This window comes from Triturus cristatus, chromosome 6 (assembly GCF_964204655.1).
Source record: "Triturus cristatus chromosome 6, aTriCri1.1, whole genome shotgun sequence".
Lineage (NCBI taxonomy): Eukaryota > Metazoa > Chordata > Amphibia > Caudata > Salamandridae > Triturus > Triturus cristatus.
In genome coordinates this window covers 1,555,308,396-1,555,336,281 of record NC_140589.1, presented here as the reverse complement: position 1 = coordinate 1,555,336,281, position 27,886 = coordinate 1,555,308,396, and the positions used below count along the sequence as shown (strand labels likewise).

At 44.1% G+C, this 27,886-nt stretch overlaps 1 protein-coding gene across 2 annotated transcripts in view; it reads left to right on the top strand.

Annotated features, from left to right (window-relative positions):
- KIF16B (kinesin family member 16B) overlaps positions 1 to 27,886 on the top strand; it is a 1,684,060-nt gene that overhangs the window by 102,514 nt on the left and 1,553,660 nt on the right. The window lies entirely within an intron of this gene.

The following is a 27,886-nucleotide window of genomic DNA, read 5'->3' as shown; positions in this document are numbered from 1 at the left end:
TGCCAAATATTGCAGTGGAGGGGAAGACCCCAGTGTCATCTACTCTTTTGAACCCAGCCAGATGCTAGGCTTAAGGAAGGATTGAGCAGATTCAAGGGGGAAAGAATATGGAGATTAGCCATCCTAGGGATGTGTTTAGCCAGCTCTTCTCTCCTCGCTGGAAAATCAGCCATTATGAATTTGGAAGAATTGGTGAACTCTGGGACAAAATAATGCCACACACTGCAGGAAGTGGTCAGACATTGGGGCGATACCTTACACCCCATTGGACAGGAGTGACCTCCTGCTTGACCCCGAGAACTAGGAATAAGTATCTGAGAGGTGCAAAGCCTCTCAGATCTGCTGCTTGAAACCTAAGAAAGCAATACGGGACAGGCCATGCTGAGAAGTTTGATGTGCATTTCTCAAGGCCTGCACTCTGAAGATTGCACCATCTGAAACTACAGCCTGTGGAATACCTTGCTCTAAAAGGACTAAAGAGTGGACTCCCTGCAAGCTACAGGTTAACAGAGCTCACCTGGAACATCACATTCAAGGATCCTCAACCTGGAGAATTACCAGTGGATTTGTAAGAGTTTTGTCCAAGTTGTTTGTGGGAACTGAAGTCCTCAACTTTCAAGGACCATCTTGCAGATTCCAGACCCTTGTAGTGAGTTTGAGACACTTGGGTACCTTTTGGGGAACTTCAGGAAGAATTTTCAGGAGTTTGGAGAACTTTGGAGCAACTTTGGAAAAAAGCTCCATAAGGGGACCGACTCAACCTGGCCAGCCAAGCCGCCTTCCTTCAAACGTGAGCCGGCTTGCCATCCAGGTTCGTCCTGCTGAAAAGCTCCGTGGGTTCTACTTCCAGAGTTTTGACCGGGAGTAGACGAAAGGGCAGGGCATTGAGGGAGAAAAAGCTCCAGAGAAGTTTTTAAGTCCGAAGGTAAATAACTGTAACGAGACCTACCACGAGGGGTAGCCGAGCAGGGCTCCATCGCGGTCAGCCTGAAACTTTGACTTAGACCCGGTCTATCGCGACCAGATGTCCCGATAATGGGCTATAGGGTTCTATGTGCTAGAAATTGCTAAATCTTTGAAAAATCATATCTTCGGTTCCCTACATTGGATACTTGTCATCTTGGTGTCTTTTTAAAGATACAAATATATCCTATTTTTATAAATTGGTGTTGGATTTTTATTGTGCATTGTGTCTTAATTATTTACTGAATTGGTGTTTTTAAATGCTTTACATACCGTTCTTTGAAGTAAAGCTTGCCTGCTCGCAACCAAGCTTCCAAAGGTTGAGCATAGGAATAATTTCCTAATACCTATTCTGAGCCCTATACTGTGTTAGTGGCCTTATTGCCAGTGGCATATCTACATTTGCCTCTACCAGTAATCCACTTTCCAACAGATCCTTAAATACAACAAAAGCATTAAAGGTTGCCAAGTGGAAAAGATTTATAGCCAACTTATTATTTCAAATGTACGCCTTACGAAGAGCAGTGTAAGATTTCAACCTCTGATCTACTCCACCAATGTGTTTATTATAGTCTAAAATGCACACAGGTTTGCGCACTTCAGCAACCTGACAGTCACAGGTGAAGTGCTTTCATCATGGATGGTAGTCAGCATGTAGACATCTCTCCTGTCTGCAAACTTCACAGCTAGAAGTTCCTCACTTTGCAATGAACTGCACTGTCCCCGCTCAAGCTTTTGACAAACAAATTCTTTGGGGAAACCTTTACAGTTGGAGTGGATTGTGCCACAAGCAACAGTGCCCAGTTTGGCCCATTCCCTGAACAACTGCACACAAGTGTAGAAGTTATCTACAAATAAATAGTGAACTTTCTTCAAAAGTCCTCTACCAAGTTCCCACACAATTTTCTCCCTTATTCCAAAAGTGGACAGACAACCAGTGGGGTCAGTCCTGGAATCTCTACCAGTGTACACCCTGAAATTAGAGACCTATCTAGTCCTACTGTCACACAGCATATACATCTAAATTGCATAGCATGCCCTCTTGCTAGGAATGTATGGCCTAAAAAACCAAGCAGCCCTTGACCAAGAACAAAGACTCATCCACAGCTATTTCTTTCCCTGCAGGATAGATCTCAGAAAATCGATCTACAAAGTGATCAATGACCGGCCGAACCGTAAAATGACGATCACAATCAGGGTGGTCTTGTGGCAACGCTAAACCATTATTAAAAAAAATGCAGCATCCGAAGCAAATACTGATCCTGACTCATGATTGCCGTAAATATAGCTGTTGCCATTAGGGGACTAGTAGACCAATATGAAGAAATCAATGGCTTCCTTATCAAGCTCATCAAAAATGTTAAACCCAAGAGCTTCTTCAACTCTTCCAGAGGGTAGCTCTAGAATGAGGCCCAAGTCTGGCACCGTTGTCCCTCAAATACTGTTCAGCATGCAAATTAGTCTGCTCTACAATCTCCGCCCAAAATGCACCATCCATAAACAACTGAAAAATGTGTGTGGGCAAAAGGTTTTCAGTATCCACTCTACACCCTGGAACACTGGTAAGGTGGGGCAATGCCGGCTGCACCATGCCTGGGGCAACCCAGAGATCAGCTCTTCCAATGGGAAGCCATGCTGCCCAGATGCCTCTTGCTGCACTATCGGCACATCACCGTCCTCTAAAACAGGCACTTCATCTGCATTAAGAGTGGCTTCATCATCCGATGATTCCTCGTGGACAGAAAACTCACTGCCAAATTCTTCCACTCCCTCCTCTGCCTCAGATGCAGTCTCTGAACCATGGTCAGAGTAAGACTTAAAAAATCATACCAACAATCTGCTGAGCAGTAATCCTGCGTCTAGCCATAATCCTTAGAAAGAAAGGAGACTTCACAAAGAAGTCAACAACAACCAACACTGTGCAAATAAGTAATAAACAAAGTGTGACTTTATCACAAAGATCTATATGCTCAAAAACTATGACTCACTTGCCAGAGATAGCTACACTCACCAGCACCTACTCTGCAGAGACTCAACAAAAGCCAACGATATCCCACTAGAAAGAAAAAACAAAACCATTTACTCACAAGACAGCAAAATACGCATCGAGCACAAATGCAAAAAGATTTTGGCACTCAAAAATGGAAGCTAAACATACTGCTATTATACCATTTACAAAAAACCCATTCATGCAGGGAAACAAAACTCATTTATTGTAAATAGTACAAAAAACATTTTCTTACCAAACGCATGCAACTACACAAACTGCAGAACCACCAGTGACAACCTCAACCTGGAACATCAGTCAAAAGAAATGCTTAAACTTAATTTAACCCCCTTGGAAGCGACCCTTGCCCACCATCTTCCCCGAGAGCTGGAAACACGCCGAACTCAGCGCTCTACTCAAGAAACCAACAGCGGACCCCACCGACCTCAAGAATTACCGCCCCATCTCGCTCCTCCCGTTTCCAGCCAAAGTCATCGAGAAGACCGTCAACAAGCAGATGGCCGCTTTCCTCGAGACGAACGGATCCCTCGACCCCTCACAGTCCGGCTTCCGAGCCAACCACAGCACCGAGACCGCCCTCATCGCCGCCACCGATGACATCCGAGCCCTGATGGACAACGGAGAAACAGCGGCCCTCATCCTCCTGGACCTCTCCGCGGCATTCGACACGGTCTGCCACCGCACCCTAGTATGGCGCCTCAGCAACGTCGGAATCCAGGACAAGGCGCTGGAATGGATCATCTCCTTCCTCGACGGGAGAACACAGAGAGTCCGCCTACCACCGTACAAGTCAGAGGCCACCGAAGTCATCTGCGGCGTCCCCCAAGGATCATCTCTGAGCCCCACCCTCTTCAACGTCTACATGAGCCCCCTCGCGGCCATCGTACGCAAACACAACCTCAGCATAATCTCCTACGCCGACGACACCCAGCTGATCCTCTCCCTGACCAACGACCCCGCCGCCGCCAGAGCCAACCTGCACGAAGGGATGAAAGAGGTAGCCGAGTGGATGACGACCAGCCGCCTGAAACTGAACTCGGACAAGACGGAGGTCCTCATCCTGGGCTCCTCTCCCTCCGCCTGGGACGACTCCTGGTGGCCTCCCGCCCTGGGCACCGCACCCAAACCGACAGACCATGCACGCAACCTGGGCTTCATCCTGGACTCCTCCCTCTCCATGACCAGGCAAGTCAACAACGTCTCCTCGGCATGCTTCAACATCCTACGCATGCTACGGAAGATCTTCTGGTGGATCCCCACCGAGACTAGGAAGACCGTCACCCAGGCCCTCGTCACCAGCCGACTGGACTACGGCAACGCCCTCTACGCCGGTACCACCGCCAAACTCCAGAAGAGACTCCAGCGGATCCAGAACGCCTCAGCCAGACTCATCCTCGACATCCCACGAACCAGCCACATCTCCGGACATCTGAGAGACCTTCACTGGCTCCCCGTCAACAAAAGAATCACCTTCCGCCTCCTCACCCACGCACACAAAGCCCTACACGACCAAGGCCCGAGCTACCTCAACAGCCGGATCAACTTCTACGCTCCCAAACGCCACCTCCGATCAGCCAACCACGCCCTCGCCGCCGTCCCCCGCATCCGAAGAGCGACTACAGGAGGAAGGTCCTTCTCCTACCTGGCCGCCAAGACCTGGAACTCCCTCCCGACCGACCTGCGCCTGACCCAAGACCACCTCTCCTTCAGGAAGAAGCTGAAGACCTGGCTGTTCGAGCAGTAGCGGCTCCCCCCCCCCCAGCGCCTTGAGACCCTACGGGTATGTAGCGCGCTTTATAAGTGTCACTGATTGATTGATTGATTGAAGGGGTCGCTTCCATTACACCAAATAAAATCCCTGGTGTCTAGTGGGGGCATTCCTGCTGTACGATCGCGAACCCATTCGCGTGCAGCAAGAATGTCCTGCAAAGAGACATGAGGTGAGAGGAAAAACTCTTTACTCACCCCAATGCACCTTGAAAACCACCCCTCCACCCCCCATAGCAGGAGACACTTAACTTTTCCTCTCCGACGCCTGGAAGTAAATGGCTTCTAGTGTGTCCGGCTGCCCCTTATGACGTTGAAGCATGCTGTGCACGCTGACGTAATAGGATTGCCGAGGGGAGGGAAACTCTTCCGCTGTCATACCCGTTTGGGGGTGTAGATGGGCTGCCCATGGGGGGAGCGCCAGCGCTTCCCCCCCATTGGTGGATGCCATGACGGAAAAGTTCCGTCATTAGCATACGCCTACCGTGGCTCATGACAGAATCGTTCCGTCAGGAGCCTAGAAGGGGTTAAAGTTTCAGTAGATTGGTCCTACACTATTTACACCCTCTAGTTCTAAATTTGAAATTGGCAGTGCAACCTGTAGTTAACAGTTTAAAAGAAGACTTGTGCACTTGATGCTGTGAAGCAGATATTCCAGAGTGCAACTTTCCTCTGACTTTAAAGAATAGCGTTGTATTATATAAATTGTTGTGTATTCGACTTTTAAGTGTATTTCATTTCTTCGAATGTATCAACAGCCTTCTGAGCTGTTACGCCTTCAATTCATTTTAACACTAATCAATATAGTTTTTGAATTACCGAAAGTTGACTTGCTATTGCTTTACTCTGACTCTTGTGGCGTGCAGGTGCCGGCGGGCTTTTGCAACAAGTGTTTATTTGGATGATCTGTTTCACATGGCTGTATGCTCTTAGTTTGGTGACTGAGTGCCAGTACTTTCCTCTCACTTCGTAATCAGGAGTGTCATGTATAATGTCTTGAGGTGATCTCCTAAATATTACTCTGCCAGGCTTTGAGTACCTTAATGTTACTAAATTTGATGTCCATTAAATTGCCATGTCTAAAATCATCCGTTTTATTTTCTGAGTGCACGTGCTGCAAATGCAAATTGCACTACACGCAATACCACATAATTACTAACCATATAATTCCATGGCACATCCTGCAACATGTTTTCACTGCACAAATCCACTCCACATCACACAATTCCACAACTAACAATATCCAACCCATTCCACTCCACATTAGAAACTTCCACTCTACTACAAACCAAAACACAGGAGTAAAAAACATCATTTACAACGCCAATAGCCCTAACTCTAAAACATGAGCGACCTATTGCATTACAGATGCTTGTTTTAATTTGAGATCCACACCATGTCTGTGTCGTATACTTGGACCAGCAGAGAAGGTAGCAAAGTAAAATGTATTACGTCATGATAGATCTGCTGAACCTATATTTCCCCAGGGACTTCTTAACAGCATTATAGGCCCCATGGCTAAGCAGTGCACTGGTCCCTGCCTACACAATCACTCATATGAGTTAAAAATGTATAACAGAAAATTTGTGTTAAATTCTGGTCTACGTGTGGCCCCTATGCTCAGCGTGCCCGTGTCTTAAGATGGCACCGATATTGCCTATGTTACCAACACAGAAATAAAAAAACTTTCATTGATTGGATAAGGCCCAGTCTACGTATTCAATAGGGGAAATGTACCATGACGACGCACATCTGATTTGGGTTTTTTCCAGTTTGAAACTCTGAAGTTTTAACCACTCCTTTACTGAGAGCATTCAACAAGTGCTCTGTGAAACTGAAAAGGTTTTTTGGAGCTACCATTATGTGGGCCTACTCTAATGCTACCAGGCCGATTAACTCTCACTGAAAGTTGTGTAATGGATAAGACCTCCCCACAGCTGCCCTTTTCAATCCTGTGCATGCTGCCCTGCAGGTGTGACGGCATTTGTTGCATTCTTCGTATCTATACTGGTTAAAAATGTTGCTTAACTGTTAGTTTTGGCTTCAGATGTGAAATATGTAATCACACCAGTATTCTACCCTCTGTATTATTTTTCCTAAAATCTGTAATTCAGCATGAGCTATATATTTTAGTTTTGTGACTTTGGACACCAGTTTCCTTTTTAAGCAGATTGGATTGAGAGGGAGAAAGTCGATCGAGGCTCCTTAGCTTTACAATTCTCCACTGCCATCTTGAATTTTGGGTGAATCAATGTCCCAATAAGCACACTAGCTGCATCACTGTGAAGTAGAATGGGTTGTAAGGTATGTGGTCACATTGTACAAATTGGTTTCGGGTCCCCCCTCAGTGGTTCCCAGTTCAAAAACCTTTGCATTGCTCATTTAGAACCATCTTGGCACATGGAAGAAAAAGGAGAAGAAGCCTACCTGCTCAAGAAGACCTACCACCAACCAATGGAATAGGGCAGCACTTTGTTCCCACCCTTGATTTGAATCTGTGTACCCAGCAGTATTTGCAATAAAATACAGTGCCTTTTGTTCACCTGGTCCTTACAGATATTTGGACCCACCTTTGGTGTGTAATCTGCCTGCTTGAAGTTGCATCCTTCAAACTTCTGCAGGCTTAGAGGCTACAATGGCTCTGGACCCAGAATACAGAGAACCCTGAAACAAGTGGCTTGGGTGCTAAAACTCTAGCCCTGAAGGCTTGTGATTTGGGTCGAATTAACCCATTGAAAATTAAGAGTCCTGTTGTTCTTCCACTGAAGTGTTACATGACTGCAGTATCTTGCAATACTCTTTGGGACATTTCCATGGCTTCCTCATCAGAGCAGTACTCTGTATCAAATTAAGGCAGTCGACTTGTTCTGGTCTTTTTGAAATTCCTTGTCCTGGCTACTTCACCCTAAACGAATAATCTCAATGTACTACAGTGCACTAGTTGATGACTTCTTTTTTTGGGTTGTATTACATTTTTTTTAAACCTGTAAAAAAGCAAATGTAAGAATCCTGTTGTACATTGAGGCATTACACTGTTGGTGAAACTTAAACGTCATTACTTACCCATTAAAGTATAAATACATAACTGATTATTAGGCAAACCAGTTAGGTTCATCTGTCCATAACTATAATAAAGGTTGCTAATTCCATAGTCATTCCTTAACATTATGAGTAAACTCCAGTCATTCCACGTGTTTAAGCATTACCTCTCTAATGAGGGAGGTATGGCATTCTTGCAGCGTCCCAGTACATAAATATTGAAAATGGGCATCTTCATCATCCCTGAGTACATTGGGCTTTCAGTAAAGGTTTTGCAAATATTCCTTAAAATAAAAGAAAAGGTACATAAGTGATACATTAATTGGGCAAATGTGTTACATGTTTCAGACGCGTTGTTCCTTCTGGCAGACTTTTCGCCGCCTGCACTGCAGCACCTAATTAAATAGCGCTGCAGTTGTACACAGGTGAGTGTCAGCAGGTTGGAAATTGGGGCGGGGATACGGTGGAAGGGGAATGGGGGCAGCCCCGTTGAAAAATAAGCAGAAAGCGGCAATCCCCTTGGTTCAAACACCGGCGTCGACAGTGAGTCGGTGTTTGCCACATGGTGAAATATCCTCAAATCACATTCATCGGTCAAAAGTTGGAATAAATTGTTAATTCTAGGGTCATTTCTTAACATAACTGCAGAAGGACACTCTGGATGTTCACATGTCAACTCACTAATCGAGGTGACTTTGCATTCTTGCGACCTCTCAGTACATAAATATTTGAAAGGAATATCTTAAACCAGAGTAGGCAATTTCGTACTATTGACCACAGCTAATGTGATATTTGCCATCCCGATAGTAAAACACCTCTTAAGTACACCTTTCAGTGCAGAATGTAATATTCCTATTATGCAGACTGGTAAACGGATAAGGGATCTTGATAAAACCACTTGGGATTCATTAATATTTGATCACAGAAGACATACCTAGGGACATTTCCATTCCCTATGGGCAAGTATTCTTGCCTATGAGGCACACCACAGCTTCGGTCTAGTGTTGAGGAGTCCACTGTGTGGAGCAAGGTAAATGTGAAGCCTACTCTGTCTAACAAGCATTGGCATAGCCAATAGGTCTCGCCTTTGGGACCGCATAAGTGTTTAGCCGTGCAGCACATTAGAGAGACAATAAACCTTAATTCATAAAGTATGGCAGGAAAGATGGCCTGCGATGGTGCACATGGGAAGGCCTGATAGAGAGCCCTTCTGATATATACATAATAATAAAACACCACCCACCTCTGTCATTCTTACACCTCTTCCCCGTTCTATATGAACTACGCTGCCACTTCCCCCAGCAGGCGGGTAGTGAGGTACTCTTGTGTGCACTAGAAGTGGGAAAATGTTTTGTGAATAAAGTTACGGTTTTATGCCCTCAGTTCAGTCTGTTTAAGAAAGCGAGCACGTTTTAAATAGGCCTTTATTGCTTTTCAACAAGTAGATTTAAACAGTGTACACGGGCGGTCATCATTTAGAGTATCTTGTACAGACATCAGTACACGTGAGGTGGGGGAGGAGTAAAGGCGGCACGGACCACGGGAGGGGGGCAGGAGACCATGAGAGGGGGGGTGAGATTATAGACAGCATGGACAACAGGAAGGGGGGCGGGAAGAAATTTAACACGACACTGGGAGGGGCTGGTGCAGAACCAGATGAGGCTGGAACACCGAATGGCTTCCGTGACACTATTCAGGATGAAACGAGACCAGCCTGCCCTGAAGTAACCATTCATACAAGTAAACTAACTAGCTTTTCAGAGCAGAAGAGGGAACAAGGCATGAGCATTTCTATTGTCAAAAAATGGCTGAAGTTGCACATTTTGTATTTTATCATTTATTTACTTCTATTTTACTTAATCGCAGCAAAGTATAACATTTACAGACTTCTTCAGTGCCGTTCAGTTTTTAGGAGGGCAGGCATTTGAATTAATTACTTTTTAAATGTGAGGAGAAACGGAGTAAGTTGTTGAATTGTGGGTTCAAAGATGGTGGGACACTCTAGAAAGGTAAGGGAAAAGAGTCCTGCAAGCAGTTAAAAGTAGGTTACAGCCCACTTATGAATTACATTTGCTGAAAAGAGCAGCCAACTATCTGTGATTCGTGGCAAGCGAGTCTTGAGGCATCTATAACCGCTCCTGGGCGGAGGGGGGCAGGGGGCACGTGAATTCACTACACTTTCGTTCTCCAAAGCATTTCAATGTGCTGGAAACCGCTTCCACATGGTGAGGTGCCCACTGTAAGAATGCAGAACACTCTTGAGTGCAGAAATCCGTTTTATTTTCACAAATCACTGGGGTGCAATATATCCCGGGGGTGGTCCTGGTGGTTGCAAGGGCTGGAAAACCACTTCAGAAAATAAGGCAATATTTTCTGCCGTTGGAATTCAAATCAAAGTTAAAAGAGTTTCTTCTCAATGTGTGCAGCATTATTAAAAATATTTTAATTAATTTGAGTTCCCCAGACTGAGATGGAGAAAAACACAAAACGTCTAGCGTGCGTATAATAAGGGCTTGTGATCACACCCAGTTCGCAGGAGAGAGCGAGGGTGTGTCAGTTTATGAACCCAATCTGTTTGTTTTGTTAAGCGCAAACTTGCGACAAGAATAAGCTTGACATTGGAGCGCTGCAAAGTAACGGTGGCCGTCTGCTTAGCGTGTGATGGGTAAGTGGATGGAATGAATGCGATAATGCAAATGAAATAGCGTGTTGCTCCTGATGTCCCATGTAATGCAGCGGTTCATTGTAAAGTGCTCTAGCACCTTTGGATAAAATGCCCGCTATATCAGACTGCACAAATAACAGCATAGACCTAAAACCACAGGCGCTCCAGAAAACAGGTGAAAACAAGACTTTTCAAACTCGCTCACAAGTGACTACTGCTCAGAAAAGAGGTTGTGGCTGATTAACATGGATACTAACGACCCTTAGGAGCCACCCTGCAGCTCTTTCTCCTCCCCCCCCCACCCGGCAAGACCTCCAGCGCCATGAAGCCAACGAAAGCAAACCAGTAACGCACGCTGTAACCTGCTAATGAAAACAAGCAGCTCAAGAGGAGTGGTGGGGGCAGGCACAGGAATGCAGCTGCCGCTCAGCGCGCCGCTGCTCGCTCCCGACACCAAAATGCAGTGGGAGTCAACATTTCAGAAGAGGTGGGACATGCGCCCGCCTCTGGCCATTTGCGTGCTTTCATTACTGAAAGACACACGCAAAGGCCAATCAGATGTGTAGGAGTAGTCTGACCCACACTGAGAAGTTTGGAGTGATTACATGAAGCCTTCCATAGAGCAGCGCATGCGCGCTTCGCTAGGCTCGACCTAAAACCGGATGTAGGAGCAGTCTGTATCTGGCATACATTAGAATCTTCTTGCTGTGCCCCAGCTCCTACTCCATTTCACGAGGAAAGAGTAGTGTCAGTAATTGCTTCACACTACATTTAATGTGTGGTGAGACACTGGTAATATCTGTGTACACTACTCTCTACATAGTAATTGTCTTGGGCCCGAGTTTGGGTGGGATGGTGTGGAATTAACTGGTATTGTTTAAAGATCTAAGCAAGATATTTGTAGGACAGCAATTGTGAGGGTGGGATGTTCTATTCTGCTAAAGAGATGTTTAATTAAACAAGAAACCAGTCTGAAAAGAATCAGAAGTCATCTATTTTGTGAGTGGTTTCCAAATGTGTTGGAAAGATCGTGAGCATGTGTAATGCTTAGTTGTTCCAGATAGGTTTAGTTGATAAAAATAGATATTTAATTTTGAAGTGTTTCAGAACCTTATACCACTCCAAAGTTCAAAGCCCACTTAGCCATCATATGAGGTTATTTTATTGGAGGGTCTGGAAATCAGTGTCTTGATAGAGTAGGCCCTCAAAATGCTCTGAAAAATCTGGTCGTATTTGTGAGATATAGCAACACTTAACCATTGGGCATCATTTGCATTTGGGATGCGGAGAAAAATTCTTGGAAGTCTGTGATCACTAGACCTGTTGTGTTGAGTCTGTGACATATAGCAATATGTCTTCGGTATCGCAAGTAATCATATTAGCAATTGTATCCTTTTTTAAAGCATGTTGGGTGAATCTGAGAAAGAGTGGCTTCATCATAGCAGAGAGCACTTAGGATGGGGCAGACCTGTATGGTACCTTTGCCAACTGAGAAGAGCTGCGAGGTTTTGAAGATAGTTCCCAGACTGGTAGACATGCCATGTGGCAAGCAGGTCATCAATAGAAAAGCCAGGCTTATCTAGAACAAGAATGCCCTGTCCTCAGTGTCTATCCCTTGCTAAGGGTTTGGTGTCACTTCTGACTTGCAGTTAGAGCCTAGGATTTCAGTGTTTAATTTGTGAGTCCACAAAAAAGGCAATGGCAAAGAAATAAACTTTAAGGTTGTATCATAGTTAATGATTCAGTACGCTGTGGGGAGTCTTGTACAGTGCTTAAAGGGAGTGCTTTTGAAGGGAGACCTGTTACCAATGTTCTGAGTTTTCTTCAAGAAACAAAATTAATGAAACCTTTATAACTGATAGGGCAAATGTATTCTCCTTTTCTTAGTTTTTCATGAAACAAGCAGGTGTTTCTTGGATATGATTTGTGGGTATGCTCTAGTTGAACATTGGGTGTTGGGAGTAGTCCCCTTCTGCCTTTTCTCTCAGATTATCTTTTGTGTGGTGGTTTGAGACAGTGTATGACTTAGGTGCACTGAAACTAAAATTAAGTTGTCTTTGAATTATATTTTATTATAAAACAAGCTGATGTTCGAAGGAGACCAGTCAAACTGTATAGGTCAGAGCTGGGGGTCAGTACAGGTATTTTTGCAGCTATTGCAAAGTTTCAAGAAGTGTGCCACTGTGCGTAGTTTGTGAAGTTTTTTTCTTCACGGCACCCCCATAAAAGGTGTGGCTTTTCCAAACATTTATGCTGTATATAACCTTGTGTAATGCTTAAAAGTGTTCTGCAGAAGTCCCCTAGGGTCACAGTCACAAACCCTTTTTAAATAGGCTAAGTTTGCTCGTGCACAAAGAAACACAAAATGTGTACATGAAGAAAATTAAATGATTACGCGGACAATGACTCTGGGACATACATATTGCCACCATTCTAACTTTACACTTTGTGGGGCTTCAAAGGGAGTGGCTGGCACAGATTCTAGTGTATCCCTCATTCACAGGCGACATGCTAAAATCTGTCCCTGGCGCACATCTACACCTACAGCAGCCTTCAACTAGGACATGTTTTAAAAGGTTCCCACTCTGCATTACAGAGTCCATATTCCACTTCTCATGAAATACATGGGCAGCATCGTACAGATTGATATTCTCACCCCTGAAGGTGGAAATGCAGATATAAGCATTGAATAATCCTTGACCTTGAAGGCCCATACATGTCAAGGCTGCTCCCATCTGTGACTCGAGTGTGGGTCAGAAGCCTGAAGACCTAAGCAAGTCCTGTCAGTTAGTCCATGTCACACATGGGAGCAAGGCATGCCCACTACTTTGTTATGCAGCTTAGTGACTTAAAACCGTCAGGTTCTTCTTCTTGACAGTGTGTAGAAAATCTCCTCAAAATGCTGCATAGGAAACCACTAAGAATCAAACTTTGTTGGTTATGTTTGGATTGGTTGGGGTCTCTTAGCGTGAAAAGTTTCTTGTTTTGCGGAGGACATCTTTACATTAAAAATTCCAAGTAAAGCTAGGGAGCTATGCAACCTTCACAGATGACTAACACTTGGGACTTTGAAAAACGTCTCAAAAGGCTAAACAAAAATGCTATGTTATATGCGATAGAAGGGTATTACGCATCTGTTATCCACGAGGATCACCACGCTTCTGAAGTAGTAATATTTTTCAAGTGAAATATCTATTTCCTTGTTATTTGAGGTGATTGTTAGGGTACCTGTTATACCTGCTGCTCATCCAGTGTGACTGAGTGTGTGGAATGTTGGTGTGGTGATGCTGTGGAATGTTGGCTGAGTGTGGTGTCGGTTGGAGGATGGGCTGAGCAGCGGGAAGGATGCTCCTGGTGGGGCTCTTCATCTTAAAAATAACTCAATAAATCATCTTACATAATCTACATGGACTACTGGACGTCATTTCTTCTTCAACATATTTTGGCGACGAATTTGAAGAAGAACTATGGGTGAAAATGAATTAGAAGTAAGAAGGAACAATCAAAATGAAATCTTCATGAAACAAACCTGAGGAAAGCACTGAAAGAAGAAGTTTAAAGAATACTTAAGCAACTTGAGGTTCAGAGAACGATGGTCTGCCCTTTAGCCTCACCAGTGTCCTATTCCACCGGACAGCCTGATAAGGCATGCTGGAGCTGAATCCTTTTATCTACTCAATGTCACTACATGATGAGATGGCATAAGATCGCAGCCGCTTTGATGCATAAACTACTCCTACACGTATTTCCCTGCCAGCAGTCTGTGAAGATATGACATGCTGGGTCGTTTCTTACATGCTGGAAATGTCTGTGGCACTCAAGAAGCAGATTGTAGTGTTGAGGAAACATAACAAACTTAAAGTGGGGTTAGTGTCTATATGTGTGCATGGAGTTGGTGTGGAGCAGAATGGGACATTGATACCCGCCCAGGCGACGTGTTGTTGGGGCAAACTCCGAACAAGCTTTGGCAGCAGTGTAAAGTGTCCAGTATAGGTGCTATTTTTGAATCACCTGCTTGGGTGCCCTTACCTTGTCTACGTGGGGGGGGTTAACGTGGAGCAGGTCAGTGGCGCTTGTGGCAGTTCAGTATCACGTGGAGCAGTTCGGTGGTGAACTTTCTTGCTGAGTGACGTCATGCAGCCAGTACTCGACTGGAGCCATTCAGCGCCTCTTACGTCTGCGTGCTGTCATCCTGAACCCGGCAGTGAAAGCCGAGGGGGTTTCCTGATTTTGTTCCCGCTTGTTTTCCGGATTTCACCTTAAGGGTGTAAAAATATAATAATTATAAACACGACAAATGAAGAAACGGCTGAAGTCTATGGAATTCCTGTGAGTGTACTCTTATCATCTGGAGAAACTGGTGAGGCGTTTGGGATTCCTGTGAGCGATCTGCATTATCAGCTTTCTTGGTTTATGGTTTCCTCACCACTATTTGACTAATAATTATAATTTGAACGTGTCCTCCGCCTGCGCGAATGTTTGTGGGAAAGTTGAAAAATTGTCTTTGCTCAGGATGTGATAATGTGGTCTGCTCTAGTTAGACATGGGAGATCTTGGTTCCTGGTGACTACTGTTTAAATGCATGGAGGAAATGTGTTAAAAAAGAAGAATGGGTTTTAGTTCAAAGAGCAGCAAATGTTCACTTGTCTTGGGTTTGTAGGTGGCCTAACACCCTCGCCGTTGGGTCACTATGCATTTGCGGTACGTGAAAGTGGTTTTGTTCATGTTGTCTCATATTGAAGTTGATGCTTTGAGGGCCAATGTATTGACCTCTATCGTTGCAGCGCACAAACTTTAGTTTGGCAAAATTGGAAAGGAAATGTATTCAAGAGGATTGACTGTGCACATTAAGTTGAGTGTCATAGTGTTTGTGGTTGAAGTTTTTGTTCCATCCTTACCACGGGTTAACGGTGAAGGGTAGTGTTTATGCCAAATTAATATGTTTGTTGATCCACCCTTCTTATAGGGTAAGGGTGAGTGGCAGGATTAAGCCAAACCTTGAGTGTTTTAAGATTTTATGTGTGGGTGTACTTTTTTAATTCCACCCTTACTATGGGTTACCGGTGAAGGGCAGCAATTGAGCCAACTCGGGGGTTTTTCAAATGTTTTAGTATGCCATCCTTCCTACAGGGTAAGGGTGAAGGGCAGGAGTTGAAGCTGAACTTCTTGTGTTTGAAGAGTTTTTCCATCTCTACTTTGGATGAGGGGAAGTTTTAAGCCAAGGTGTTCCACCTATCACTATGTTTTGTTAGTCACTTCGGAGGGTCCTCCACTGCACCTCCGGTGGTGGGTTCCCTGCGTGTTGTCCTTTGTCAGCCTGGCCACCTGGCATGTTTGTGGCATTAGGGGTTTGATAGAGGTTTTGTGGTGTGGTGGAGTGTATGTTGTTGCTGGTTAAAGGGGGAGAAGATGAGTGTATTCTTATATGTTGTAAATACGGGGGATGTTATTGTATTCTTATCATATGGTTAACTTTGGTTTCTTTATTTACTGTGACAACATGCATGGTACTTTCTCAATAATACGTTATGACATGTTGCTTATTCATTTAGTCATCATGTGCGAAATGTTTCCACCTTTAATTTCCATGCTACTTTATGATGTCAAGTTTGCTATAGGGTAAACATGCATGCAAGATCTTCAATTGTTATTCTTTGCTTTAGTGAAGCTTGCATGCAAGAGCTCCTATTGTTATCCTTTGTAAAGAAGGGAGATGTGTTATACCTGCCGCTCAGCCAGTGTGGCTGGGTGTGTGGAATGTTGGTGTGGTGATGCTGTGGAATGGTGGATGAGTGTGGTGTCAGTTGGAGGATGGGCTGAGCATCCGGAAAACTGCTCCTGGTGGGGCTCTTCATCTTAACATCTAACTCAATAAATCATCTTGCATAATCTACATGGACTAATGGATGTCATTTCTTCTACAACAGTACCACATGTCACAGAAAGTATATTGCAGGTAACAGGTTCTGGTCAGTTGCTTTACAAGTGTAGTATTAAAAAATGTTGATAGCGAATGAAAACTGAAAACAGCATACATTTAAAAGCTGGTACACCACAAATTTATGTGGTACTGTTTTGCCGATGTTATAGGTACCCGTCTGTAGAAAGGGTGTATTTAGAAAAGGCATAGCAGAAGACTTCCCTTGAGCTAAGGCCACGAAGGAGTGATGTAAAATTCAGAAAAGGAGCTCAGAGGGCCTAGATAGCTAATCTTTACAACATTTAAGTTGTTGGAATCTTCAGCACAGGCTTGCGTGCTTTCAGGTTTCAGTCATTATCCTGTGTTTGCTCATAGCCTGAGTTGAAGATAAACTGAGTGGATTTAAGTAGATTAATACAAAACAGGTCAGATAGCACCATCCATAAAATGTGTAACTGTGCAAGATGGAAACGTAGTTTTTCTTTAATATCAAAAACTCACAAAAACGGAGATTGTTCAAACTTCAGTATTAAGCTGGGTGCTCATTGGAGTTTTAACACAAACGTTAGTTCTTGGTCTTTTGAAAAAGGGCTGGTCTATATATGCTGTGTGTGTGTTAATTGTCAGTGTTTATGGTATGTCTAATCTGCTGGATGATTCAAAAGTTTTACCACTATACCATCACCTTCCCTAGTGTGTGATGACATTGCACATTCGCTTTTCTCAGCCAGGTTAACAATCTTGAATTAATAATTCACATATTGTTAGTGTGCTAGTTTTCTTTTGCTCTTATTTCTTCTGTAGAGTCCACGTGAGAGGCATAGTACATCACATTTGTGTTCATTATAAATGTTGAGTAGTTTTCACTTTTAATAACTGGAGGTTTATGGGAAAATCCTTCAAACATCAAAGCTGATGTTATACAGGCTACGCAATCATACTCTTGTTCCTTTCCGTCTAAATTTGTACTTTAAAAATGTACATCTTCCTTTTGTTTTTCTTTTAGTTTTTGTGTCTGTTGGACTTAAGTCTCCTGTTCCTTTAGAACTATCCGGAGCCACTACGGGGCTGCGCCCCGGGACTTGACTGCAGCCTTGATCAATGTATATCTCATTCTGTACCTAGCGGCCGGCCCTGGTGGTTGTAGGCCCGTGCTTGTAACCGAATTATTGTTCAATAAAAATTTAAAAAAAAAAAAAAAAAAAAAAAAAATTTACATCTTTAGTTTGACCCAGATTCTTTGGGCATTGGATTCGACATACATTGTCTAGCTATGTGAAATGTCAAAATCAGTATTGAGAATAAGAGATATTTTTAAAAATAGATTTCTAAGTAGCTAGACTGGTCTTCAGTAAACCAGAAACAATTTTTAGTTCAAATTTCTCGTACAGGCCTTATGATAAATGCACCTTACTCCACAGATATTTTAAATAAAAACACATAAGGAAAATAAAGTGTTTGAATGAAATACACTCCTCTTTACAGCCCTGCACTTTATGTTGCTTGGGTTATGAAAAATATACATTCCATAATGGGAATAATAGAGCTGACAGAACATGAATTGTATTTCTTATTAAGTTGGCCAGTTGGATAAAAGGATGTTTTTTTTGGTATCAATTCTGCTCTGTTTTTGCGACCCCCTATCCTTCTTGCCATGTCCCAAGGAACAATTGCTCACAATTCATGCATTCATAATTACTATGTGGTTAAGGAAACAGAGCCCATATGATAGTGTCATCTGGGGTGGGCAGTCAAAGGCAGAAAATTTACACCCAATGTGGAGTTCCACATTATTGGTAAGGTTGCCACATTGGTTGTAGACTCAAGTTTGTTGTTTACCTTGGGGTCTGAGTCCTTGCTTTTTGAACAAGAATTTGCAATGCAATCGGTCTCACCTTTGGGAACCTATATGTATTTAGCTATGCAGGACATTAGCCTAGGTGCTGTGAACATCTACTGTTCTTTAAAATGGAGGGAGAGTAAGCACCAAACTGCGTGACACGCCAGGTATGGGAACACCCTTGAAGAGAAATACTGCCTTTCAGCGGGAAATTGCATAGTCCAAAGCTTTGTTTTTAATATAAAATCCGGGCCTTCGGTGATCATGTCGCTGAAAATACAAGATTTGAAAAAAATATTTTTGTTTACGGGTGCTCGTGGAAGACCATTTCTGTGGACTGGAATCTAGAGCATGCTAAAGTGATTCTGGTATTTTACTGACCTCTGCTGGTCATTTTCTATCAAGACAAATAGAGGCAGTTGAACAGAAAAAAAAAGTCCTCATGCGGAAGCAGACAAGTCCTAGGGTTGATCTCCAGAGGCCACATAGTATATACACATACAAGTATATAATAAGAATATAATAAAGTATGTACAAGAGGTCTCGAATGCTAGACCTAAACACACAAAGGGGAAAGAAGGAGGATGAGAAATACTTAAGTACCGTCACAAAGGGAGACAGCAGGAACCAGCAATAGAAATAACAAGCCAAGGGTGTCAGGTACTGGATTAAAGAGACCTGGGGTGATTTCAATTCTAGAGAGCCCTGGTATTCGGCCCACCGACATTTATTTAATTGGGCTTCCGAGCAGAGCTTTGGTCACCGGTACTCATTATTTGACAAATTTAAGAACTGACGCATCTAAAAAATACTTTTCCTTCGACGATTCACACAGCCGTCATCCCGCTGTGGCGTAGTGCTTTCCTATTCACATTCCACCCGCAGGCTCCCGCACCCCGTGTGTGGAAGTGCTTCGGGCTCGTGCTCTGACCAACTTGCTCCTTTAATGGACTGTAATGGAAGTGCAGTTCCTTGTGCGCTGCAGGGCTCGGGTTTACTGCTCCGGTGTCCCGGTGGGAGAGACACCGAGCAGCTGAAGCACGAGGCAGGAAACGCGGAAATTACCCGAGAACATAGCTGCCAAGTTTTTAGATTGCTATGTGACATTTTCATAATTTTTGTGTAATTGAGTGCCATTAGAACCACTATGAGTAACCTTTTTCTCGCCAGCAAAATCAACCAATAAAAGATGAGGGAAACATAAATATCAGAAATCTGACCCATTTGAGCAACGAGAAACTCTAAGATCTTAAAACTGCTGCAAATTCATGAGGTAGCCGAGTCATAATTACAACGAAATTATCAAAATATCATACATAGCAATCTGAAACCTTGTCAGATATGAAAGAGGGCGAGCATCACTTCACATGACATAGCATTGAAGACCATGCCCATACTTCTGCTCTTGACACCGAGTCTTGTTTACTTAAATATTTCATAAAAGTGTTAGGAAGTATGTGTTTTATTCTATTGCTATTTTATTGCTTCTCTTGTACAATGCTGATCATATAATAAACTTGTGAATTTAGGTTGTCATAATGTATTGACTAATAAGAATAAAAAGGCAGAAGCAATGCCAATTAGACAAAAAGAAAAGAAAAGGAGCATGATAAAACAAGGAGAATAAAACAAATCCCTTTTACCAGGTGGTGTTTATTGTCCAAGACGAGGCCATGCAAAAAATGTATGTGATGGGAAAAGATTTTTCACTTGGAGTGGGGTGAAGTCTGTAAAGGTGTCACTGCAGGGGCCACCTTATTCGTAAGCGAATGCTGTAAGCAGGAAAGTAAGCCTTGTGAAGTAACTACTAAAATTAGCCTCAGATGTCACCACTAGGAAAAAAAAAACGGACAACTAGAAAACAGGTCACATGGCACTGCTAAGAATTAACACTAAAAGGAGCAAGGACTTACGTTTATACTGCAGACCCACCTAACAAGGTGTGGGAGGCCCTAACACAGAGCCCAGCTGCCTCGGGGCCTACAGCGTACATTAGAGTCAGCTGACTCGCGGACTCCGGCTGGTGCAGTTAGCAGTACAACAAACAAATGATGGACGGAATGCTGACAATGCAGACATTCTCCCCCAGTCAAGAGATCTGGGTTAAATCCATCGTTCTTTTGCCCACTACACCACCCCAGTTTAGACATGGCCATATGCAAATCAGTCTTGACCCTGTGCCTCATGGGAACAGTCCAGCCCGAACTGCCAAGCCATGTCTTCACTGGACCAGAATCAAGCATCCTAGGACCGGTTTCTGGCTATCAGCCGTCATCAGCCAGGATAGCTTGACTCCAGTGGCGTAGTGAGCACGGGTCCCACGTCTGGGAATACCCATCCCACTTAGGGCAAAAAGCGTTACAACAAACAAATGATGGACGGAATGCTGACAGCAGTGTCATGACAGCATGGTGCTGGGCAAGCCTCAGGAGAGGCTGGGAGGCTGGGAGATGCACATAGCGGTCACAGCAGGCTGTATTATTTCAAAATGTAACACCAGTGAAGTGAGCAGTCCAGGGGTCTGGTGCACCACAGTTACACAATTCACTTACTTGAACGAGTCAATAAACTAAGAGAACTGCATGTACTCTGTTGCAAAGAGAAACCTTTAAAGTCATTTTTAAAACATACTTACTGCATATTTGCTATGCCATGGGTTTTAGAACAAGCTGCGCACGGTTCACCCTGCAGCAGAGCCTCTCTTCCTCCTGCAGAGTACATCTTCTTGCCCGCGCTGTGACCTGGGGAATATCTGGGAGCCCCAAGAGATTGTCACATACAGGAGACTGGTCGGGCCAGGAGAGGTAGGGGACTCGTGTACTCGGCAAGGAATGTTCGAGTACTTAAATCTCAGATTTTTTTTGTATTAAATCCCGGAAGTTTATTTTCCAGTGTAAAAAAAACAAAAAAAAAACTTAAGCCGCAGTTTTTAACGAATGGATAAACTTTTCCCCTTGAAGCAATATCGTGATCGGAAGAAGAGGACAATACTCCCTGGGGCGCACAATTGAAAATGTCTGAAATCAGTTCTTAAGTGTGTTGGATTGCTGAATTTTACTTAGCCCACATGTCTGGAAATAGAGAATTTTCATATTCTGCAGCGTACATTGAAATGATGGTTCTGAGATGGACAGCTTGATTGTCTTGAAACTAAATGGCTGCAAAGTCATTTTGTTTGGAGATCTGCTGCCCTCTTGTGGGCTCTGTCGGCACTAACATTGGTGCGACGAATAAGGGAAAGTCAGAGAGCAAACATTTTCTTTCGTCTAATTGCTGAACAGCGGATATTGTCTCATCTGCAGGTTAGGTTATATAATGTTGTGACCCTAAAGCACTGCGTGAAACAGATTAGAGTAATACCTACAAGCATTGGCAATGCATAGGACTCGCATTTACGCGAGACCTATTGCTTTGCAAATAGCAATGCGTGCGGGCGACGAGGCACAAGGGGGGGGCGGCGGTGAGAAGGCATCGGACTGCGGAAGGGGGGGCACAGGAAGAAAGTAGTCTGTGCTGTGAAGGGGCCAGTAGCCGTGGAAGGACACAAATGACTGAAATGGCTGTTATGGGGAGGGACTAACAAGCTTAAAACCCATCGGAAGGCAGCATTTAGAACCTAAGCCAATGAAGAAGATGGGCCAGAGAGTGGGCGGAGCTTCCACAAACCTTCCACACTATAGTGTATACTGCATGCCTCGCAAAGCGATGGCAGTGCATTCGCGTTGCAATGCTAGGCGAGACCTAAAAATGACAAGAAGCTGTCTTGACATCCAAGAACATAGACTCCAAGGGTTATCAGGGTATTCGTACCATTGCCTTTGCTTCTTGCCCCTTGTCTGATTCCACTCAGAGGAAATATTCTGTTACAGTGCAAGAAGGTGTGGCAGCGGCTTAGGGAGCAGAACATTTTTGAATCTACATTGAGGGGTGAATTTGGTCATTACAATTGACTATAAGCCATTTGTTAAATTGTTATGGCCTGATGATGCGAATTGCTCTGCAAGATTCGCACATTTGATGGTCCATCTAATAGATTAGAACAACACTGTTGAATGTATTGTAAGTTGGAAAAATAGTGCTGGGGGTTGCATCTTTAGTGTGCCAATCTAGTATGAAGCAGCTGAAGGAACTGAAACCAAGGAAGTGGTTGCATGTGTGAGCAATGCATTAAGACGTTGTGAAGGGGCAATATAACAAGAAGAATGGTAAGTGGCAACCAAAGCGGATTCCACTTTGGAATAATTTATATAATTAATATGTAAAGGGAAAAGAGGGAGAGCTGTGTTCTGCAGAAAGCGCACCCCATCTTAAGATTTTTGATGAGTCGTTGTGATGTGGTCATGCGTGGGGATATGTTTGTGCCTCAAGGGGCAATCCGGAGCAAGCTTGTGTTAACACACATCGGACACCTAGGGCAAATTGTGGTCAAGAAGAGGTTGTAGTCCACATTTTGGTGGCCTGGTATGGATGACCAAGTCTCCCAGATTATTTAAAAACTGCATTACCTGCTTGGAGGGAGAGCAGAGGCTAAAAGTAAGTGGAGGGCTCGTGGGTGTATTGGTGACTCTGGGAGACCTTGGCGCACAAACTATTCGGGCTTTATTGGTCTCTTTAGAAGCCTTCCTGACCACTTATATTGTGCTGTTGTGCTTATTGAGATGCATACCAAGTGGTTGGAGGTAACTTTTTTGAAAGATTACTACTAAATGCTGGATTGGTCGGCTGAGAGAGGTGTTTGCAAGAAAGTATCTACCTAATTGCATTATTTGTTAATGGGACTGAGTTGGTGTCTCTGTAAATTGGGGACTTTTTGAAGGCTTGTAATGTTCAGCATAATTACACCGCTCTTTATAACCCCTAAGCGAATGGCATGCAGGAGAGAGCGAATAGATTAATTTAAAGATACCATAGAAATGGCTGTTAAAAGCAGTATGGATGTGGAGAGAGCAGGCCGAGATTCAGTAGGGTTGACTGTCGGGGGTGGTGGGTGGATGATGCCGGGGTTCACGCGCACTAGCGACCAGTTCCAAATCTATGTTTGGCACATACTTGTCAAGTGGCTACACCCAAGAGTCACTGGGTTAAGAACAATTATTTTAGGCTTTGTGCCCCATTTATACATATATCGATAACTCTGGTAAGGAATCCCAAAATTCGATGCATCTTTTAAAGCAAAATATGCTGAATTTATTTATGCCAGAGGTACAGTATCCAAAGAACGGCAGACACGTGTTTCGCCCGTACAGCCAACAAGCCAAGGGCTTTTTCAAGGCTGGTTTTCAAAAGATAGGCATAAAATTATATGAAACATTTTACTGCCAATCCCCGACTTGGACAAATTGCCTTACCTCAAAGAGCGACGGTTGAGTTCCTTAACACGATTATTATTTTGGATTCCTAGTGAACCACATGGGAAGAGGTGAGCATACTATATAAGCCTCACCTAAAAAGCAGTCTAAACACAATAGATCCTCCATTGATACATTTTTCTTTTGTCATGCAGGCTACACATCCCTTTTCATTCCCTGTCCTGAAGAAGACCCTCATTTGATGCTCTATTATAGCACAAGACTGAGTAGGGTCGAAACGTCTATGCTTTATAAGGAGTAGTATATTCCGCTCTGACCACACAAACTATGTAAAGAAATCTCCGGTCTATGTGATAAGATATATGTATTCTTTCACTCTATTTTTGTATGTTTTGTGTTATTTGGTTTCTGTACTTAATGTAAATGTTTTGATGTATGTACGTTATACACTTTATTGCACTGTGTCTTATATCCTCCACCACAACTTGTTATGTGTAGTACTTGCCTTCCCATGATTAATTATTTGATTTGACCAAATAAATTACTGTATGCCACAATTAATTTGTGCCAGGATAATATCATTGTGTCATTATCATATCATTATGTGTTTAGACACTCTTTGAAAACATTTGTGACATCCCAAGTGAATAAAGGGATAGATAACTTTGAAGTTAAATTTTATGTTCAGTATACTTGTGGCAGAACCACTGTTCGCTTCACGTGATTGTCCCCAGGTTCTGCACGATACTGGGTATCCCCATTGCTAATACTGGTGATACAAAAGCAGGCAAAGGTAGATCAGGCATTCTTCTATTATGTAATATTCCTAGAAGCCCTTAAAAAAAATCTTATTTGCCCTTTGAGCATTCTCTGCTTTACAAAGTTCACACATGCCTATGTGGACATCCACATCTCTTCAGTACCTCAGAGCCATGTGCTGTCTCAAGTCCTTCCAACCTGTGCGATCGTGCGCTGCTGCTCCCTTGGCGTCCCTTGAGCCAGTGTGCCCAGCAACCACCCCTCAAGACTGTGTATTGTTGTGCTTTACAGCAATACACGTGGCTGAGTCAGCAACCTGATCAATTGGTAGTCATTCTCTCTGAATGTATTGGTGCCAATGTATCAAAGGCTCTCTGTGTCCATAATCTTTCAACTCTTCTGCGCCTAAGTCTCTGGTCATGGGCGAAAGCTGCACTATTCCTTCCTCCCAGTAACAACTTGACACCTAAAGACATTTGACATGAATTCAGAGAAGATGAATGAAGCACTCCAAACACCTCATGTATGTCCTTGCTGCAAACTGAGTGCTCAATTATTAATTCAACATGTTTGGGTATTTAGTTATATGAATGGATAATAATGGAAAAATGCACCTGAAAACCTAGATCTTAGTCTACGGTCTGTAGAGCAGGTTTAGACGTTCTCTTGCACATCTGCAGAGCTGGTACATGCAAACATTTCCGTGTGGCAGGAAAAGTCTGTGAATCAACCTGCTGATCAACTTTTCATTAAGGCTAGGCCACGGGTATGAATTAAAGAGCCACTCTGCATCAGTGGGTTAGAGGCCCGTGTCACAGGTGATTGTGCTCTCACAGTGTGTGGCAGTGTTACAGCTGCACAGCTGACTGCAAAAGAGTAGCCAGAAAATGTAAAATACCCCCACTTGAACCATACCTCTACGCCGAGCACGCAAAGTTGACTTTGCATAGGAGGGTTCCCTTTTCCCTTTCATCCTCCTCCCATCAATCTGTTGATCAGTCCTTTAACTATTCTATCTGTTCATCCATTCATCTGTCAATCCTTCAGTTTTCGATCCAGCCGTTAATCTATTCACCCTTTCATATATCCTTTCCCACGTATCCATCTGTCCATTCATCATCCTTTCATCCATTTATCTTTTTACCTCTCAATCCTTTCACTTTTTCATCCATCCGTTTGCCCTTCCAGCTATTCGTTTCACCTTTTCACTCCACCTGTCCACTACATCCTCGCTGCATTTCAATCTGTCCTTTCACTCTTCCATCCATCCATTCTTTGACCCTTCCATTCTGTTTCACTTTTTCATTACTTCCTTTCACTGTTCTTCCTTTCACTCTTCCCTTTTCTTCTGCTTTTTTCTGTAATTGCCACCCATTGTTGTCTCATCAGTTCATCCTTCTCTTTCTCTCGCATGCACACTTTTTCTCTTTCCCTTTTACTCTGTTCTCTCTCCTGTTTGTTCATTATTTTCCTTTCTCTGTTTACTTTCTTTGTCTGCGCCCTCACCCCTTTGTCATAGTATTTCGTATCTATTTATGAAATAAAGGCCATATGTAAGTATGGGTGTTCTGCTGCACAAAACTCGCAACTAATGTGACGACAGAAGTAAAGTTATAAATAAACACTGCTGAACTGGTTCCCTGCTTGTCTGAGTGGTGCCTTCCCGTGTGCTGCATTGCTTTCGCTGACCTCCTAGAATCCCTGAAGGGATAACTACTCAGTGCAGAAAGACCCTCATGGTCCCTTTTATGAATGGGACGACTCAAAGGGCATTTGAATGGCAGCAGCCAGTACACAGGATTCTCACATCTGCCGAGGACTTTACTTCATTTTAAATAATCGCAGGTGCTGTTTAGGAGAGATGTTTGTTTTGCTAAGCCTTTCCATCGTGTATCCGATTTCTAGAGTGGCCAATCGGCTGCTGCCAGCTGAAGAATTGACATTAGGCAACGCAGAACTCCTCATCAATTGACAGTATTACATATCGGAAAGATACTGTAATATAATATGTAGCAACATTTGTTATCAGCAACGATGATAGCAAGACCAGCCAATGTCTTTCACTTTTCTAGATAAATACTGAAGGTAAAGCAATTTCCAGCTCTTTCGTACCTGTGGGCCGTGGTGGTGACTGGTCGACCCTCTCCCTGGTGCTGTGTTTGGCTCCCTGCGTGTTCGGTCTCTCGCCGCCGCTTTTCCATCTACTGCGGCTGCGGAGAGGACACCGGACTCCACTTCCCAGAGTCCCTAGCGGCAGGAAGCCGCCGCCGACGCCGTCTTTCGCGCCAGGAGGCGCATAAGAGACAGCTCAGACTTTGGTAGAGCGGGCAGCTCTTTCGTACCTGTGGGCCGTGGTGGTGACTGGTCGACCCTCTCCCTGGTGCTGTGTTTGGCTCCCTGCGTGTCCGGTCTCTCGCCGCCGCTTTTACATCTACTGCGGCTGCGGAGAGGACACCGGACTCCACTTCCCAGAGTCCCTAGCGGCAGGAAGCCGACGCCGTCTTTCGCGCCAGGAAGCGCATAAGAGACAGCTCAGACTTTCGCGTCGCGGGACGCGCGCGGGCGGCGCCGGGAGAAGCCCGGGACAAGGGCGGGACCGTCTGTGGCCGTCAGGGGCCGAGGGAGGCCGGGCTGGGCCAGCCCCCTAACATCCATACCAAACTGTGAGTACCGATATCACCATTTGTGCATCATAATAACTGTGCACTATGACCGCCAAAAGGGGTGCAAAAAGGACATCCATAGGAATGGTTGCAGGGACACTCGACCAATTCATAACAAAGAGCGTCATCGGTTCTGGAGAGAGAAATTGTTTTGACGCAGCGTCGTTTGTCCCAAGACCCTATCTTTTTGAGAAGATCTTCCTTGGGCCCTATTGCTCATGTTTGCTCACCAGCCTCTACCCAGATAAACAGAGCCACACTGGCTCCTCCCGTTGATGAAACTGAGATCAATCTAGGTGCCCAGGTCGACGTTTCAAATCGATTGAACCAAACAATACCTGACAAGGGCACAAACACATCTCTAGTTCTAACGGAAGTGAGCACTAATAAACAGATGAACTTACGTTCCAAGGAAGGTGCAATTCCCAAAAATAAGAAGACCGGCACCGGTATTGCACCTCCGGCCAAAAAATCCAAACAGTCTAAACCCAATAGCCCTCGGGTATCTCACCTTATAGAACCACGCGCCTCTGAGCTCCCAATTGATACCCCTCTCAAGGCCGTTGGAGACCCTGAAACCATATGCCTCCCCTATTTAGACTCCTTGGTGGGGAAATTGAGTCTGGCTATATCTTCTTTTATCCAACCTGTGGTGCAAAAACTGAACTGTTTAGATGAAAGACTGGGGAAACTGGAGTCTTTGCTCGGGGGAAACATGGACTTTAGAACGGACCTCCTTGCAATTCAAACCCAAGTTGAAGCCCTAGTGACATCAGTCAATGTCCCACAGTCACAACTAAAGTCAGCACATATTATTGCTAAGGACCAACCTATCCTGCCTATTGCACTAGGACCATCTTTGGGCTCTAATCCCAATGGCCCTAATAATAATTCCTCTATTGTGGAAAAAGCAAACTCCTCTAAATCTGCTAATTTATCCAATACCGTCACTT